The sequence below is a fragment of the Diuraphis noxia genome, unplaced genomic scaffold (genome assembly GCF_037042655.1).
Source record: "Diuraphis noxia isolate RWA-SAM2 unplaced genomic scaffold, SU_Dnox_SAM2 contig0004, whole genome shotgun sequence".
Classification (NCBI taxonomy): domain Eukaryota; kingdom Metazoa; phylum Arthropoda; class Insecta; order Hemiptera; family Aphididae; genus Diuraphis; species Diuraphis noxia.
In genome coordinates, this window is record NW_028301714.1 from 30330279 (window position 1) to 30350118 (window position 19840).

The following is a 19840-nucleotide window of genomic DNA, read 5'->3' on the forward strand; positions in this document are numbered from 1 at the left end:
ATTTAAAAGAATAAAATGGAAGGTGATTATGTACTTTAGATGAAGTTACAAGTACGTTTTATGATACATGTTGATTACTTATGCGTAAATAAGTTTTCACTTTGAATAATTAAAAAAATATAATGTATATTAATTAGTTGCGAATTTATAGTGATGAAATTTTTTTTTAGCATGAGAATTTAAAGCTGAAATTCTAAAACATTTCATACATTGAACAATTAAAATTATATCACAAAATAATAAAATACATATTTTCACATTACATTTAAAAAAATTTTACTCATGGAAATTTGATTCTATCAAAAATGTAAATAATATAACATTCAATTAAATTAATCGATATTCGCTCATTCAGGAGTGCTAATGTTCGATCTTATAATATCGTTTAAGATAATAATAAGAACGTGCACAGAATGTCCAAATATTTCAATATATATATATTTTTTTTTATGATAACATTATCCCAAAACTAGATATCACTAAAAAGAAATTTGGAAATAAATATACGACTTATCATAATATCTATGGTTTTATTGTTTGATAATGGACCACATTGTCGGCAAAACTTTAACCATTTAGACGAGGAAATAGTGCATCCTGGAAAGTGTTTAGTTTTGATTACTACGTCAAACAAACAGCAAACAGTTTCACATTGTTCTGTAAACAACACTATTTCCAAAGCAGAATATTTTAAAACGATACAAAAAATATAATATTTTACGTATATATTCGGAGATGGATTATATTATAGAGCAGGGGATTAAATGGTTCTAAAAATTATGAAATTATTACCTCACTAAAAAAAATTATATTATATTTCATGTAAATATATATATATATTTTTTTTTTTTGGCAATATATTATTTTTATTCGATATGAAAATAAAATCCTCGAAAATAACAATATGCTGAACAAAATATTATGTCATATATTTGTTTTTCAATGATCTTGGAATATTATAGTGGCAAAAAATTATTAATATAAATTCTATATTAATCACACTCAATATGTAATTCAATTTCTATACCTATGGATTTTCAATGAACTAATATAACAACATTCCATTGATTATAATCAGAGATATTGCGTTTCGGCTGTTTGTATATTGTTAGATATTTTAGATACTTGTCCAAACTATACGAGTATACGCGTATATTGTATGGTTATATTTCAGGGGTGGCCACAACGAGGCTCGCAAGCCGCATGCGGCTCTTAAATCAATTTCGTGAGGCTCTTGAACCAAACTTAGACTAAAATTAAAAGTAAATAAACGTTCTATTTATATCTTCATTTGTTTTAAAATGAAAAATGTATCCTTATTTTATAAAAATTGCTTTACAGTGTGTGGCTCACCTCGAATAACCTTTATAAATTTGCGGCTCCCAAAGTTAAGGTTAGTGGCCACTCCTGTTATATTTTATGATAACGCTATAAAATAAATAGACTGACTAACGAAATTTATTTGTAGCCTTGATTGCAGTATTTCGGAGTAAATCGGATTGGTAGAATATTGTACATTTCAATTTAACTTTTGTCATGAAGTGACAACTAACATCCATTTAAATTATTAACCACCGCGTATTATAAACGGCTAAAACAAAATGAATTATGTTCAAACCAATCACTCATCAAAAATATAACAACTATTTATCTTGATCCAGAAATTGAATTTTGTTAGCGCTTTTAAACATCATTGCGACGTTGCTCGATCGCATAATCAATACTATATGAGAGGAATTATGTTAGCTAGATGAGAAGGTTATAAATTGGGGTGGACTGAAAAGATCCGGTTTCTGATATTGCTTCGTCGTTATTAATCGTATCTAACATTTTTAATAAATTTAAGAAGTATGACTAAATATGGTTTTGCTCGATTGAATGTTTGAAAAAGTAGAAAAATAGGAATCTAATAACATATATAATTTTTAATTAAAAGCTATTAAAATGCCATTTCAATGACTACATATAAAATATTTAAATAATATAATTATTTTATTAAATATGTTACTCTGTACAGCTTAATAAATAAATAAATATATCATAATATGTATTATATACACACAAACACGATGAGACACGATTAAAACTTCCATTATGCATAGCATAACAATTCAAGAAATTGTATAAATCGTGGTATAGATTAAAAACTTTGTAATTTCAAAACCTTATAAGTTTTAACATAATAAGATTTGTAATAAAACCTGTAAAATTAATGCTAAAGTGTAATAAAAATCATTTTCTTATTGTAAATAAAAATACTTTGTAAAAATTTTAAGTATTTAATCTAATAATATAGTCAAATCAAAATGTATTTTAAGAAAAAAATAATGTTCATAATAATAATTTTTAAGTTAACTTTTAAAATTACAAGTAATAATAGTATAACGTATAATACATAATTATAAAGTTTAGATTGATTAATTGATTTATTGAATTTCAAATAATTAGGATATTTGCCTGTCTAGTTTTATTTTTACTTTTAAGTTTTTCCCTAATCTTTCCTTGGCTATAGCGGGATTTTTAAATTTGTTCATAAACGATCAAATTTAATATAACATTAAGAATTCAATCGTGGTTTTTATAAACTTAAAAATATAAAATACGTTTGCAAATGTAAAATCCTTTGGGGTGTGAAATATGTTGAAATTCGATCAAACAGAAAATCCAGAAATATCATTGCGTAAAATCAAAAATATAACTCTGTTTATGATACCCTACCTTTCCTTATGTTATACCCCATGGCAATAAAATATTATGTTTTAGTATTTTGTTACAATTTGTTGGTTCGTTTAATTCCAGGTCATAAAAATGGTAGGTACTTTTTCTTAACATTCTTTCAGAATAAATAAATTTACATATGTCTTGTATTTTATTTCATTTTTTAAGTCACATGAGTAATACATGAAATAGACGGGGACGAATGTCACCTACAAAATAATAAATTTAAATTGTAAATACACGAAATATGACAAGAGTATGATATTAGTTCTACATTTGTGGAGAATGAACTGTTTCGGAATATAAATTGTGGATGTAATCTTTATAAATAGAAATTCAATCACACTTCCAGGATATTTTAAATAGGGTAATAAATTTAAATTACAAAAGAATTTGGACAAGTAACTAGTAATTGTATTATAACTGAAATCTACGGAATAAGACAAACTCATAGCAAGTTTATTGTAAAATAAGCTTAATGTAGTAGAAAATATGTTAAATATTGTAGGTTTGTGAAGAGTGGTAAAATGAGGACTGGCGCGCGGGCTTACATGTTATAGACTAGATGCAAAGCACTGATAGTTAAGGAAGCTATTAAACAAATTATCAGTCATGAAAGAGAATATACGAGTAAACCAATAAATATAGGACATCGATGAAATCACCATTGTAATCTTCAGTGAAAGATTGGCTGGAAATGTAGGTAAGCAACTCGTAAAAAGTATCAACAATTTTTGAATGTAATAAAATGGTGAACCGGCAGTTAAGTCGAGATAAATTGAGCGGCTATGATGAATAATGAGAAATAAAATTTTAAGTAGTCCAAGAAAATTATTGACTATAAAAAGCGGAAAAGAGTTTAGATAATTGTATAGGATATATTTAGACAATCAGCGTCTACATGAGATGAAGATTAAGTATAAAAAAAAGAATGTCTTATATTTATAAAGAGAAAATTTTATAGAGTTTATAATGTGATGATAAAAAACGAGATGGGATTTTTCATTGAGTTTTAAGGTTACTAGAAAAGATTTGGGAGTACATTGATGTATTTTAACAAACAAATAGAAAGTATATGGGCAGTGATTTGAATTTCATAGAAATGATTCACGATAAAATATATGTATTTTTGTATTAAGTAACCGTATGTAAAAACTAACAAAAGTAAGTTAACTTATTTCCTAAAATATTAAAATGAATATTAGCTCGTGTATGTTGATGGTCTGTCATAACTAATTAATGAATATTCCAATCTTCATTTATTCAATTACACGTACTATGTCTAACTTGTTCTTAAGAAAGATAGAATCCATTAGGCACTCGTAATATGACGTTGTATAATCATATTGACTAAAAATCAGGTTATATTTCAAAGTTATAAGACGAATAGAGCGCATCAATGTTGTTTAAAAATAAATTCACACATGTCAAATGAAAGACGAATGTGTTAGTCGTTTAAACTTTCAAAACATAAACATCAAGTGTTTAGGTGTGGAAGTGTCTTATTCGTTTGGAGATCGTTTACGCATGATGCATAAATATATAAATATCAGACTACATCAATTTATTCTTCGATTATTTATATTAGATAAAAATAAATAAAAAGATTCTGTTTAATTCGCAATTCGATTCTACGTAAACAGAAAAAATTGAAAAATGTTACCAAGCCAATTTTGTTTCATATAGTTTATCGTACCTATACTCGAATTAAATAGAGATAATTCATAGAATACATAATTGTGGGATAGTAATAATATCATAGATGAGTGTGGTATTCACAAAAGCTAAATACATATTATTATTGCAAAATATAAAAGTATGTAACAAACGGTTTCAATAATTTGTTGTGTTATTTTTAAAACTGATTGTTATAAATTGAATAGTTTGTATAAAACATGACGTAACCACATTTTAATTAAAATATATAATTGACATAAAAGTTTCAGAAGAGACGACAATACTATGATTCAACGATACGATATCTTGTTTATCAAAACAAAGTAATTTCCTTGACAAGGCAATAATAATTAATATTTTCTCCAACGACGAGACCCATTTTAATGGTATATTATATATTATACAATTTAAAGATGAATTAATTGTTAAGATAAAAGCAGAGTTATAAGTATAAATGGACGAAAAAAAAAATTATTTTAATACATGCACAAAATATCTGTTTCATCTTTAATTAGATGAACAATGTCGAAAATCGCACTCATCTTCGATGCATGTGCAAATGTAATATTTTAATAAAGCTATTATTTTACATAACACACTATTCTGGATGCGCAAGAGGTATGGAATATTAAACAACTCCGACACGAACTATGTTTAATATTTTGAATGTCAAGTCGTCTCCCCATTATAATATTATTACGACAGTTCTCATTATTAAGCAAAACAATATAGCGCGAAAACGCGACGCAGCATTTTGAGCCTATACATAGTTGTTTCCTAGCCAGTATAACCACTATTATGTAAAGTAATCCTACAAATGTATAAATAGCGAACAAGAAAATCAAAACGGAAATTTAAACGTCAGATAGAAATAAACCATGAAAAGTCTTGTGAAAAACATCTAGTGCGTCGATACATACACGGTGTCTAAGCATTCGATCTATTAAATTTCTCTATCTTTCCGTGTGTCTTTTAATACACTGTGTTGCCGTTTAAGAAATATTTATCTCGTTCGTGACTGAATTATCTACACTGATGATGGTTATTTTCTTTCATTTTTTTTTATTTTTTTATTATACTTGTACACATTTAAAGACGAACAATTGGTTATATGTAACACAGAAAAAACTATTCTGATATTTATCATGAGCTTCAAACTTTTAACATTCTCTAAACTGCAGCTTTACAACATGGTAGGAATATATATTGTTTTTATTTTAAATTGAATAAAAACGTATATTATGCATTGTATATATTATACGAGAAACGCAAAAACGCATGGCCTTTGGCATTATTAAATACGAATAACTTTAGAGTTTTACAACGTTATATTTTAAACTTGAGATAAATAATTAATGTACCTACGCGATATTTGAAAGTATACATTTATCATTTTTCAAGATAAACTTAAGAATTAATTTTCAATTTTTGTTTATAACTTAAACTTGCTGAGAAATTGTCAGCATAAACCAATTTCTAAAATATAGGTATGACATACTGGAACCTGTTCTGCAATCATCACCTGACATATTCGTGTTCCTCCAGGAGACAGGACTGGACAAACTTATTTGACCATTTGAAAAAACACAACTTTATAATAATTATACTCATATAATTTAGATATTTATTATTATTAAACCTTTTCTATTATTATTATGTAATACAAAAAAAAAAAAAATGTATCTTATCCCAATGGCCAAGTTGCCGAGGGTTATATCTTTGATAAAAAAAATGCAGGTATGTTTTATTTAAAAAATAATACCCCCGTGGAAATATTAATTGGTTATAGTCGTAGTTATTAGTAGTTATTAGTAATTTAGAATTACAAACTTATATTTTTTATAAATCTCATAAATATTTTTATATTCGTGTACAAAACAAATTACTTATTCAATACCTACTAGATTATAATATTTTGTAATTGCTAAAGTTTTATATTAAAAAATATTCAACACATTTTGTTGAACAAATATTTACATAAAACAAATATCGATGTTGATGAAAGAAATTGAAATGAAACTTGATTCGATATAAAAATGTTATAAACCAGGGGTGGCGAACCTGTGACACGCGTGCCAGAACTGGCACGTTGATCAAATTTCAATAGCTCACTGAATTTTAAAACTTAAAAAAATATTTATCTTAAAAAAAAAAAATTATTTTAAAACTTTAGTATGAAAAATTTTAAGAATAAAATTTAAAAGTCTGTAATAATAGGTAAGAAAATATGTTTAAACATGTTTTAATAAATAATATTTATGGTTTTTGTACTCTTATCGCTATTAAAAGTACAAAGTACCCAAAATTCGAATAAGAAGCTTATTTTAAATTTACCGATACCGTGACCCGTTGCGATAATAACAATAGCACATTTTTTGTCAGCCGTTTAAACGAATCTATAATTTAGTTACCCGTCGTAAACTATCATGATTATCTGTTGTTCCATAATACGAGTATTTTATTAATATGTCACTTAAAAAAAAAAAATGAAATGTTCAGAAGAATCAACTTGTAAAACTTTCAAGAATGGTGGACATTCAAATATGGTATTGTATTGAAAAATAATAAAGCGTTATGTGTACTGTGTTCAGAAGTGTTGTATGTCGGACTTCATCTGTCAAACGTCATTTTGAAACTATTCATAAAACACTGTTAACAAAATCTGCCGATGAACTAAAATGTTTTATTTCACGTGTAATATCAAATAAAAATACACAAATTGATAAATTAATCAAATTTGTTAAAAAAATCTGATAATTTAGTGTCTGCCAGTTTTGATGCTGCAAAGTCTATTGCTATTCGGGGAAAATCGTTTAGTGATGGAGATTTTATTAAAATGTCTTGGTTATATTGTGCTGATAACCTTTTTCACGACTTTGATAATAAAGATGCAATTATACAACGTACTAAAGACTTGTCAATCAGTAGAAATGCTATTAAACAGAGAATATAAGTATGAATTCTAATATTTGATACACGATTTAAATCAAAGTTCATTTTTTTCTATTTGCATCGATGAGAGTAAAGATATAACATCGTCTGCGCGTCTTTCAATAATCTCTCGTTTCTGTATTCATGACGAAATTCATGAAGAAATTATAAAATTAGCATCTATATCAGCTAAAACTACCGGTGAAAATATATGTAAAGTTATCGTAAATGTTCTTGGAGATATTGGATTAAATTTATCTAAAATTGTTTCAGTTACTACCGATGGCGCCCCTCGTATGATTGGAATGTGAATGTGAAATTGAAATCCATGAGACTCCTAAACTAGATGAAAACATAAATAATTTTTTAAGTATTATTAAGGAAACAATTCAACAGTTCAATAACAGGTTTATAGATTTTAAAAAGTTTGAATGTAATATTAAATATCTTAAATGCCCTGATACTTGCAATTTCGATTAATTAGATTTACATTATTTTGAATGGATGAATATAGATACATTTAAATTTGAGTCAATTGATCTTCAATCCTATAATACGTGAAAACAAAAATTTATTGACTTAAGACAACTAATCGAAAAAATAGTAATCAACCGTCTCCAAGAAAACGTGGTAAAAAGTGCAGATACTGAAATTCTTAAAGTCTTGAACTCACTTCCAAACACATTTAATACATTAAAAAAAGTTGCTCAATCTATCTTATCATTTTTTTCGTCAACTCATAGTTGTGAAAGTTTATTTTCCATAATGAATCTAAAGAAAATGAAGCAAAGAAATACATTAATCGATGAAACTAGTACTGTTTGTGTTTCACTGAAAATTACCAACTATACTCCAGACATTAAAATGTTATCTTCTAAAAAACAACAACAGAAATCACATTAATAAATTAAATAAAAATTTAATAATAAATGTGTACCTAATATTATGTGTATAATTATTGCATGTTTTTATTTTCATCTTACCTAGTAAAAATCATTTTGTTTTTGGCACGTGAGCATATTTCAAAAAACTTGATTTTAAATTTTGGCACTCAACTCAAAAACGGTTCGCCACCCCTGTTATAAACAAATTAAAATGTTGAGATATTCAAATCATAATTCAAACGGGTAACTATTTAGTTTTTCATAGAACCATGGTGTTTAGGTAAATATTATAATACTGTTATTTCGTTTTTCCTCCAAATATGGACATGGTACGTACCTTCTGTACATTTGTTTGCTAAACGATAAACAAAAAATTTTAATTTTAAGTCCAAAAAGTCTTAAACAAGTTTTTATTACTCGTACTTTCAATCGACATTTTAATTTTGTTCCCATTAAAAGTTTTTAGTAATAAAAATGTATTCTTTGCTAATAACACACATTCTTTGTAAAACTTGAATATTTTCATAATAAGTAATTATGAACTCGAAAAATTAGCCTAGAGTAAAATATGTCGAAATATTTACTCATATAATATTATCATGAAAGTCACAACTTTGATTGAAGAAAATAAAAAATGTGAACACATTGCTAATAATATGAACTAAATTTACAACTTTACTGAAGTTCACAGAAAAACAAATGGCGTGATCGTAATAAAAACAAAGTTTAAAATAAACCGATATATTTTCACCCAAAGAATGAAAAATAATTGAATTAAAAGTTAATGCTGTATAGAACCAAGAACATAGGTTTTAATATGTGGCTAACCCAAAATGTTTCGAATAAACAATCTTCATTGATTAACGTTCCTATATAATTATTCCAATGTACTGAACAGAAGATGAGGTAGAAGGTTGATAAATTATGTGAACCATTATAATAATAATCTTCATAGTAGTAATCATGATAATATTATAATAATTATGTTATAATAATATGCAACGTGCAATGTCATTGTAAACAATGTATAGGTGCTAGGCAGTAGTATCATGACCTATGTTAATCAGAAAATAATATTGTAATTTTAAGGAATTTGTAAGTCTGATAAATGGACAAACAAAAAACGTTAATCATCGATATGTTTGCCTAAAATTAATTAATTCATAGCAAACCAAGAGCTAACAAGTGTACGTACAGTACCTACTACCACTGAAGTATGTTGTCCATGAAATCCAATGTCAAAATCACCTGAAAATTAAAACAATATGGAAACAAACGTATTTGTATTTAGTTTTATGCATACAAATTTACCAACTTTGTTAATTATAATTACAAATATAATTATATTTAACAAATAACTAGGGACCGGATTTATATGAAAATGCATATATGTATTAGAATAAGCTTTATGAAATCTGATGAACATTGTCCCCGATTTAGTTCATTCTTTTTAAAACAACACTAATTCTATTTTTCATATTTTAACGTTTTTACCTATTTAATGAAAATTAATGCATATTTATAGTTTTATAGTGAATATTATTATTTATAGTTCATATATTTGTTTTTCGTCGGATGTTCACGGCCACATAATATCGATAAAATTGCAACCGGTCGTTATTTCCAAAGATAAAATTCCATACTCATATCTCATATGCAACATGTATATATGTATATCTATATACATGGTGTCCCGTGAGGATTTACCCATTGCGATATCTCACGAAATAATGGAGATATTAAAATTATGGTTTTATAATAAGATTCACAGGGATATTCACAGAACTACAATTATTTCATTTTTAATTTATTTTAATGTTTTTGTAAAAATTTAAAAAAAAAAATATTTTTTTATTTAATTATTTCCAAAAAAAATTAAAGATATCCATTCTGTAGACTTTATTTTTCTAAAAATATTAACGTTTCAAAATTTTATTTTCATTGTCATCCTGATTTTTAATATTTTTCCTAGTTTTGAAGAAATAAAATATGAATATAAATTTATAACTATTATGAAAACGGAAAGTTTTCGGCCCGCCGTATGGGAATGCGCGCGGCGCGGTGGGTCACATGTTTGATAACATTACGCCGTAATGATTACGGTGTTAAATAATTCGTAATTTTTCTCGAAACTAAAAAAAATATTAAACATCGGGAAATAAAAAATAAATCGTACATTTGATTTGATATTTGTTTGATATAAAATCTATAGAAAACCAAGATAATATATCTTAATTTAGATATTGTTTTCTACTCATTTGTGAAGAAGAAAAAAAACAATAATATCGAATAAAACATTACGTTGCATATGTATTACAAGGTCTGATAATTGATGATCAAGAACGAAAACGTGACTTATATCCATTTACCCTTTGCTCTATAACACTATAGTAATAGGTATACACATTCTAACCTTTGAAAGTTTACATGGAAACTACACCAATACATTTTCGGCGTCCTATGAAATAGTTTACCTAGCCAATCTAAATCTCAACTCTGGGAGCATACAACTTCACGAACAACCTTGTTTGCATTCAATTACGTATATTCGATCCCAATATATATGGCGATCTTTTTGCAATAACTCCTAAACACGTATTTCTTATTCCACAAGCCGTCGGTTCATCTGGTACATCTATTTTCACGATAACGTTTTTTTTTCGAACGAACATAATTCCTATGTAAATATTGAAATATTTTAAGTGCATAACATGTGTTATAAAGGTTAAATAACAATTATCTATCGTTTGCATTTTAAAACCACGTACCACGAAAGGAATATCTATCCAATTTAAACTATAACACGTACAAAAAATGAAATGACGATAAACCAATAAAGAATATTTTTATAAAATTTACAATATTTCAATGTTATACGAATTTATATATTATTATGATCCGATATTGTCAGTACATGTTTTGTTATCTAAATATTTGTTTATTTATAATCAATAATAGGTACTTTTGAATTTTGAGAATTAGACTTTAAGTGGTTTTAGATTCTGAGCGGAGCGATGAATGTATTGATTTTACCATGATGTGTGTTTTTATTTTATTTTAATTTTTTTCGTATCTGTCATCACGTTTTGGGGCAGTAAAAGTGCTTCGATATTTGACTTCAGTACTTCGTTCGATCAGAAAGTGAATCTAGTTGATACTTTGGGGGATCGAAAGTAAAAAATTCTTAATATTTTTCTAAATAATCGGGATAAACAAATTAAAAATTAAGGGGAAAACGGGAAATTGTACGCACAATCAGTTTTCGACAAAATCGATTTTGGTTTTTGATGTAACTTTAAAACAAATGACCATAGATACATGCAATTTTCAACGAATGTTTAAATAAGTATATTCTATCCACCATGAAATTTTCAAAAAAATTTCGACTTAAGTGAACTATAGGTATTTGCAATTTTCGATCATTATTATTTTTTTTAAAATTAATATCAATAAAAATGTATTTGTTGCGTAGAAAAACATAAAAATTTAATACAAGGCTCTTAACATATTGTTACAATAGTAGTTGAAAAATAAAATAAATTCATGGTCACAATTTTTATTTATAAGCATTCAAAATTTGAATTTTAACAAAATACGTAAAAATCACAAAAACTCGCAAATAATTTTAAGCTAAAAATTCATAAAAAATTTTCAATTAAATCTAAGATTTGAAAATTTAATACAAGATTCCTTACAATTTTGTCAATCTTTATCACAAAAAAATGTCCACCGGAAATCCAAATTAAATTTTTATGAGCATTTTAAATTTAAATTTTTACAACATTGGATTTTCACTTTTAGCGATTTCTTTATTTTGGTGTAACTCTAAAACAAATGACCGCAGATACTTGAAATTTTCACTGAATGTTTATATAGGAATTTTCTATATTCAATACAATTTTCAAAATATTTAAATTAGTTTTGAGCTGTTTACTGACATTTTAATTTTTCAACAAAAGTTTTCGTTCAGAATCGTTTTTTGTATTCAATGATATAATATCATTGGATTCAAATTTAATTCCATCCATTACAGTAACCCATTTGTAACCTACTGTACAGCAGAGCGATATCGATGACTTACTTTTTTTTTTTACATTTTAACATGTCAGAAAATTTTTTTTGTATAACAAACATTAAAAAAAGGACAAAGCAGGTAAATCATTGTAATATATGAGTACAATTTTGATTTCGATGAAATATCAATGCATACGAAAATTGATTCTGAGCGAAGAACTATATTAGAACTACTACACTAATTACTTTTTTATGATTTTGTTGATATTTAGTTAACTTGTTTAGAAGTAATATAAATAGTACTTGAAAATGCAATGCAAATAATATTAATTAAAACTTAAAACATTAAAGTACCTACTCAAGATCAATTTCGATTTTCCTTGATTTTTAATTTTTTCCATTATTTGAAAAACAGAACTTTTACTTTAAACCAGTCAAATTACAAACTAGCTTAAATTTTACATCGGAAACCATCCTTGAAGTTAAAAAAAAAAAATGGACAAGTGGGTGTTACACTGCTATACAGTGGTTAGAAGTGGATCACTGAAGTGGATGGTATTAAATTTGAATTAAATGATAATATAATAATATTATATACGAAAAACAATTTAAAACGGAGATGGTTCAACAGCCTGAGATATTTTAAATTATATGTATATTGTTATTGTTATTGTATTGCGGGTAGGTTATATTAATATTATTTGCAAATTATCGTGTTTGTATATACTCCTAATAATATATTTAAAAAAAGTAATTATGAATTATTTTTAACATTACATAATTGTAAAATCAATACATTCATCGCTCAGCTCAGAATTTAAAAACCAAGTGATACAAGGCCTCGAAGGGTGTTGACAGAACGAAAAACAATACACACATCATCATTGTTGAATCAATTCATTCAACGGTTAGCTCAGAATCTAAAAGTATATAAAACAGTAAACAATAGAATAACATAAATGTAGGTATTTGAAAAAATCATTTAAAAAATATTATGCAACTTCAGTACTTACGACTTGAAAAAATCTTATAAATAAAACATTATAGGTACTATACAGTTTGTCAAATTCGACACATTTGATATAACGGATGGATGAAACTATCCATCCGTTTTACTTTATTTCACAATTTATCAGTGTGTTTTCACATTCAAAACTTATATATTTTTAAGTACCGTGGTAAAGTACGATATGTCCTTGAATATTTTATATCTTTCTTCTATACAACTTTAGAACAACGTCTCCAGGTCTCCGGGTCTTCTATTCCTCATCACTTATAATGCGCAACGTCTAACAAGATTGAAAATGTAATTTTTATAGTACACCATATAATAATAAATAATACTATTATCGATGTGAAATATTTTATTGTTCCGTGTTTCAATATTACATTACAATATTATTGTCAGCAAAATTATGAATCATTAAACCGGTAATTTGACCAATTTAGTTGTGTCAGTTTTGTGTTTACGAATTTTTTTCTTCTTTTTTTTGTCAATAACAAATAATGTTCGAATCAATAAAACTATTAAATTTTTTATAATTTAATATTACTATTATGATATATTTTAATAATGTGTACTGGGTAGATCATGCCTAGTCAATTTTCTTCAACTTGAATTAACTTTTAGGAAATTAACAATACTTATCTTGAACCTACACAACTTTTATAGAGATATTAAAACTAATAGCAACGTTGATTTTCGATTGGTTTAGTATATAATAATACATACGCGTACACTATCTAGACTATAGTTAGGTAATATTTATTTTAGTGTCTATTTATATATTTTATGTCAATAACAAAGGAATTTCTAATAGAAATTCTAACTTATGAAAGATATTCTACAATATATTTTGATGATTTTAGTAACTAGATTGGTTGATGTTAGGTAAATCAGTAAAATATTTCAATATTTTATCAATGCTCATTAAGAAAAAAATGTTATTTTGGAAGTTGAACCAATTTTTGTTGTTTTTTCTCATGAGTTATTATTATTCCATAACAAGATATAATAATTGAAGGTTCAAATGAATTGAAAGTAGCTGTTAATCAATTTTTTTTTTTTAAACGAAACATTCTAAATTAAATTGCTCACCGGAAAAATGTATAAATTAATAAAATATACGTTTATATTAATTATTCAGTGGTAAAGGTTTTCAATCAAGCAAACATGTAGATTTTATTATAGTACAAAACTTTGCTTTAGTTGTACAAAAAGTATCTTGACAATTTCTTTTAGAGTATATAGGTGAGAACATGAAACCTTATATTGATCTTTTTTTAGATATTATAGTTTAAAAAAACAAACGTCAAAGTGTATTATACAGAGTGATTCGACGTACATCACCATACTCTGTGGCTACCAACTTGTTTCATTGATTGATACCTATGCTTATTAAAATTGTGATTTTCGAAAGTACTTATAAACCATAATATTTTAAACAACTTTTTTTTTACCATTTAAACTTTTAAAGAATGTATTGTGGACTATAGTGACAACTATTTTTTCATAGCATTACCACACTTCCCTAATGCATATTGTGGATCGCATAAGCTTTAATATATTTTCAACATATTATCATTTGTTATGGACTTATTATCATAATAAAATCGTTTGAAAGTCATGTTTAATAACTCGGAAATTAATCGTTCATGTTTCAATGTGAATTCATCAACAACAACAACAAAAAAAAAATTTATATAAAATCTAAACTAAAAAATGATAATTCTTTTTTTGTATACATACTCACAGATAGATTAGATACTCCTTAAATGTTTTAAACAGCCTTAAGTATTTGAAAAAATGGTCTTTAAGTATACCTACTTAAAACTTCCAAAAGTCAAAATTTGAATAAATTCATCGTAAAAGTAAATGATGAAGATGAGCAACATTTGATGAATTACATTGTATATAAATATAATGTGTGAAATAAAAAAAAAAAAACGTTTTAAAGAGCCTCCAGAACGTTTATAGGAAATACATGACAAACAATACGGATTTATGTGTTGAGCATACCAATCAGTCTTTGAAAAAAATATACCATTTCTGAGCAGAGAAAAACACGTTCTTTCAATGTTCTACAATACGCCGAGAGACAGCAATATACATAATAAATTATACATGCAATTTGTTTTTGTATAGCCATTCTTTTTTTTTTTATAGTTATTCATACTTTTTCAAAATTAATATCATCTCTGTGTATATTGAATGCGTTTTAATACACATTGAATATTGGGTAAGAATACTGAATACATTACATGGATGTTATATACAATGTTTTCGGATCGAATTTAAAACTAAATTAATAATAACTACATCGTAAGCCATATACTATTTAAGGATAACAATATACATATAGTATACACGGCGTGTGTGGTGTGTGTAATGTATTGCAAAAATTGACAAGTAAATATATTGTAAGTTCCGTGGAGATATTTTATGCCGTTATAATAAAATTACCAGTTGAACTAAGGAAAATGAAACACTTGAACGTCATTCTAACGCCATGACATGGCGATGATTGTAATTAATAATATACTTCTAATAATAAAAAGTAGGAAAAAACGTCAAAACCGAAAACAAATAGGTACCTACAGCAATCACGGACGAACGTTAATGCCTCGAAATTTTGATTAGGGTCCCTTTGTGTTTTAATTTAAAAGTCATACACTCTGCTTTACTACTTTACTATTCATCAATGCACCTACATATTATTTTGTATTATAAAACATACGATTATATTATTTCAATTATTTTAGACAACAGCCAACCGTTGATACTTCTTGTTTAATTAGATGTCTACTTGGTTTTTGAGTAATTAAAAGTTAAACAACGTGATGGAATAGGAATTTTCCCTTTTCGTGACATTAATCTAAACTAACAATATTATTTTCTCGCTGATTTTTTTCTTTTTTTTTTTTTGTTCATTTGACGTACAACGAAGTGTACAGGTACGGACGAGCTGATAGATATAATAAAAAATGTAATACAACTTGGTATTCTGAACTTAATATAGATTATTCCGATATTGTGTATGAATAAAATTTACGCTTAAACTTGTTACATAGAATTGTAATATAAAATAAAATATTGTAATAAATTAATATTTATACTTATTCAAAGCGTATTATGAGAATACATTTTTAAAGTAATAATTTTAATAATTTCCTTTCTATTCGTTATTAAAAAAAGCAGTCATTGTATAACTTCCATTTCTGAGTGGAGTGATGAATATGTTGATTGTTGGTTGTACAATAGTAAGAGTTTTTTTTTATTTATTGTTTTCGTTTTTATTTTTGTGTCTGTCATTACGTTTTGGAGCAGTAAAAAAGCTTTAATCTTCATTTTTAAAGGTAATTTCTGGGGTAAAATTTTACCTAATTGTTTTTTGGAAGGTTTAAAGTAAAACTTTTCAAAATAATTCAGATGATATAAAGAAAAAATCAGAGGAAATGGTAATGTTTTTCAATTTTTGACACACTATTTTTAAAGATTTTAGCATTAATTTACTATTATATAATACCTACATACTAAATCTAAAAATGTATTTGTTATATAATAATTAATATTTGTTATGTTCAATGGGTCAAGTCAAAAACTATCTATCCACTAATTTAAAAAAATCCATTTTCATAACAAATATTTGATTTTTAACTAACTTTTATAACTAGTTTTAATAATATGAGCTCTTCAGTTAATATTTTTTGTTCAAACCGAAAAGAATAATTTTAATTTTTAATTGCATTTGTGCATATTATACACAACAATTATGAAATATGGTATAAATGTATAATTTTGTTTTTAATCTTCTTGAATACTCGTAATTATAACATATTATATTATGCACTTAAAACACTCTATTACATATATAATCACACAATATAGTGAAATAAATATTAGCACTTGTGTGTTATACGTGTAATTCATATTGTTTTTTGAAATATAGAAATGCGATAAGAAGACGTTATACTCGTTACACTTATACTATTATTCTCTATGATTCTTTTAATGGTACTCATCATCCCACAACTATAACAGTTTTTAAAATTTTTTCTCAGTTGAAATTTACTTTTTCTTCCTTCATCTATCTGAAGGTTTTGGTCAAGTATTTTTCTTTTCTAAAATTATAATAGGTAGGTACTTATAACTAATTAACGACATTCGTACCTATAAGATGTATTCTAAGAACGTTATTATGTTTCAGAACATTAAATTAAAAATTTTTGTTGTCAATTATCAAAAATTAAAAATTAAAAAATTACATTGATAAAAATACCAAAAATTGCTGTTTTGTAAGGCTGGGCAAGTTAAAGATTTTTTTCAACTCAGTCAACTTAAGTTAATATGCATAAATAAGAAAAAGTTAAAAGTTAATTTGATTTTTGGTTATTTAAGTTAAGTTAAAATTGAATACACGATTTTTTAAAACTTTTTATTAAGTTAAAAGAAAGTTAATTTTTTTTACAACGCTAGCGTACTTTGTTTTTTTAAATCCCAAAACTAATTTACATGGCATAGCCTATAACTATAGTTTTTATACTTTATATAGAATTTCCATATAGTATATTGTATTTCATGGAGGTTTTCATTTCTTAAAATTGAACAGTAGTTATGTATGTAATAAGTTATAAATAATAATAATTAATATCTGATAATAATGAATTAATATTATTTAATTAATCCTTACAAACAAATATAATGTTTTGTGTGTGTGCGTTTGTGATAAAGTTAAAAATATAAAATGTTTAACTTTAAACAATTCATAGTAAATATTTTTTACAATTAAAACGAAATATACTGAAGTAGTGAAATGTAAAAATATTAAAAACAAAATAAACTAACTTAACTTATTTCTTTTAATACAATTTAATTCGTTAATTTCACGTTAATAAAAAAATTAATTTAGTAAGTTAATAGTTAAGTTCACGAAAATCCAAATATAACTAATGAAGTTAAAAAGTTAAAATTAAATTCATTTTTAACTTAACTTTAACTTTTTAACTGGTTATTGCCCAGCCTTGCAGTTTTGTAAAATCTAAGTCAAATTTTGTGAAACATTATTTACGAAAAAAAATGATTCCTTTCAATATAATTAATGTTTACTGCAATTGGGAGATTCGCCTTGTGGATATAATTAAATATAAAGTATTGTTAAACTACTTCCATTTATCTAACGGTAAATATAGTGAAATTCTACTACGCAAATACTTTATGTCTAAAATTCTTCAAATTTGAAAATAAAAATATTTTAGAGATAATATTATCATACCATTTTTTTTAAATATTAGTTAAGAAAAAAATTATATTAAAATACAAAACATGAAATACCATAACTTTTTCAGACCATTTTTTATAAAAAATATATTAGACTTATATTAATTACTATCTCAAGAATATATTATCTTCTTAAAATTTGGCAATAGCTTAAAAGTTTTATATAAACCTACAGTACCATTTACATGACAGTTTATATTTCGAATTTTCAAATCTCCCTGTTTTGTTCATTAAATATACCAAGGCAGTTTTTATCATGTACATTCTCTCAAGCAAATATATTATATTACATATATCAACATAATATTATGTGCACTACGGAGACGACGATCCGCTTAGTCGCTCAGTTAATAAAACTGATGTCGTTTCGGCAATACTATAAAGGGCAGTAAATAAATCGTAAATTTAAGCGAGAGCAAGACGTATTTTTGAGACGAAAAATCATTTTTTCAAAAATACCAAGAAATCAATCAACTAATAAATAAGCGATTGCACAAAAAACCGACGAATTTTTTAATACAACAGTTAAAATATATCGTATTATTTCGTTTGAATGAACAGGATGAACAATTATATTCTAATATCACAACATCAACATCAATATTGTACAATTATATTAAATTAATATATAGTCATAGTAAGTCACTGGTCTTTCACGAGAGTATTGTCGTAGTAATAATAATATAATTAAATACGTGCACGTACTTACCTCGTGGAGTTTTAGCAGTCCGCGAACGACTGATGTGGTTCCGTGTGCGTACAGCCCGCCGAGTTCACTCGAACACAAATGCGCTACCGGTATGTGTGTCTCTGGCGCAAACGCTTAGAGCCCTCGTTTTTGTACACCAGGGCAGTGAAGTGATGGCGGTGGTGGTAGTTTGTGGCGTGAGGTGTGCGTGTGATGGGTCGGGGGTCGGGGGGAGCAGGCAGTACTCGGTTGAAACGTACTTCGCCATCCCCTGCACCGGGATGGTCGAAACTCGTTACACTGTACTTCGATAATCCGCTTAGATGAAAAGAAAAAAACCACTCGACATTTAAATGTAAAATGTATATATGAAGTATATATTTATGGTTTTTATTTTAATTATTATTAGTTTTTTAGTAAATTATTAATTTGTTTTATGTTGTATTATATTATATTTTTTTATTTTCTACATATTTTAAGTTATATAATTTTTTGACTAACATTAGATTCTTATGTATATATATATATATATTTATTTATTTATTTACTGGGATATTGAGTATTTGTTTTCGAAACACTTAAGTTTAGAAAAACTGTTCGGTATCACTTAACACTTGTTCAGAAAATGTTTGTATATAAAAAAAACTATTC

General features: G+C 26.0%; 1 protein-coding gene across 3 annotated transcripts in view; it reads right to left on the bottom strand.

Annotated features, from left to right (window-relative positions):
• Window positions 1-19284, bottom strand: part of LOC107165878 (uncharacterized) — a 119198-nt gene extending 99914 nt beyond the window's left edge. The window contains exons 1-2 of one of the 3 annotated variants that reach the window (XM_089225376.1): window positions 19211-19237; window positions 9406-9458 (exon numbers count right to left, since the gene is read on the bottom strand). The gene's annotated coding sequence lies outside the window, so the exon portion shown is untranslated. Of the gene's footprint in view, window positions 1-9405; window positions 9459-19210 lie in introns of those variants that run through there. The other 2 variants (XM_089225375.1, XM_089225377.1) reach the window with 2 other exon arrangements.
• Window positions 19285-19840: the final 556 nt, after the last annotated feature.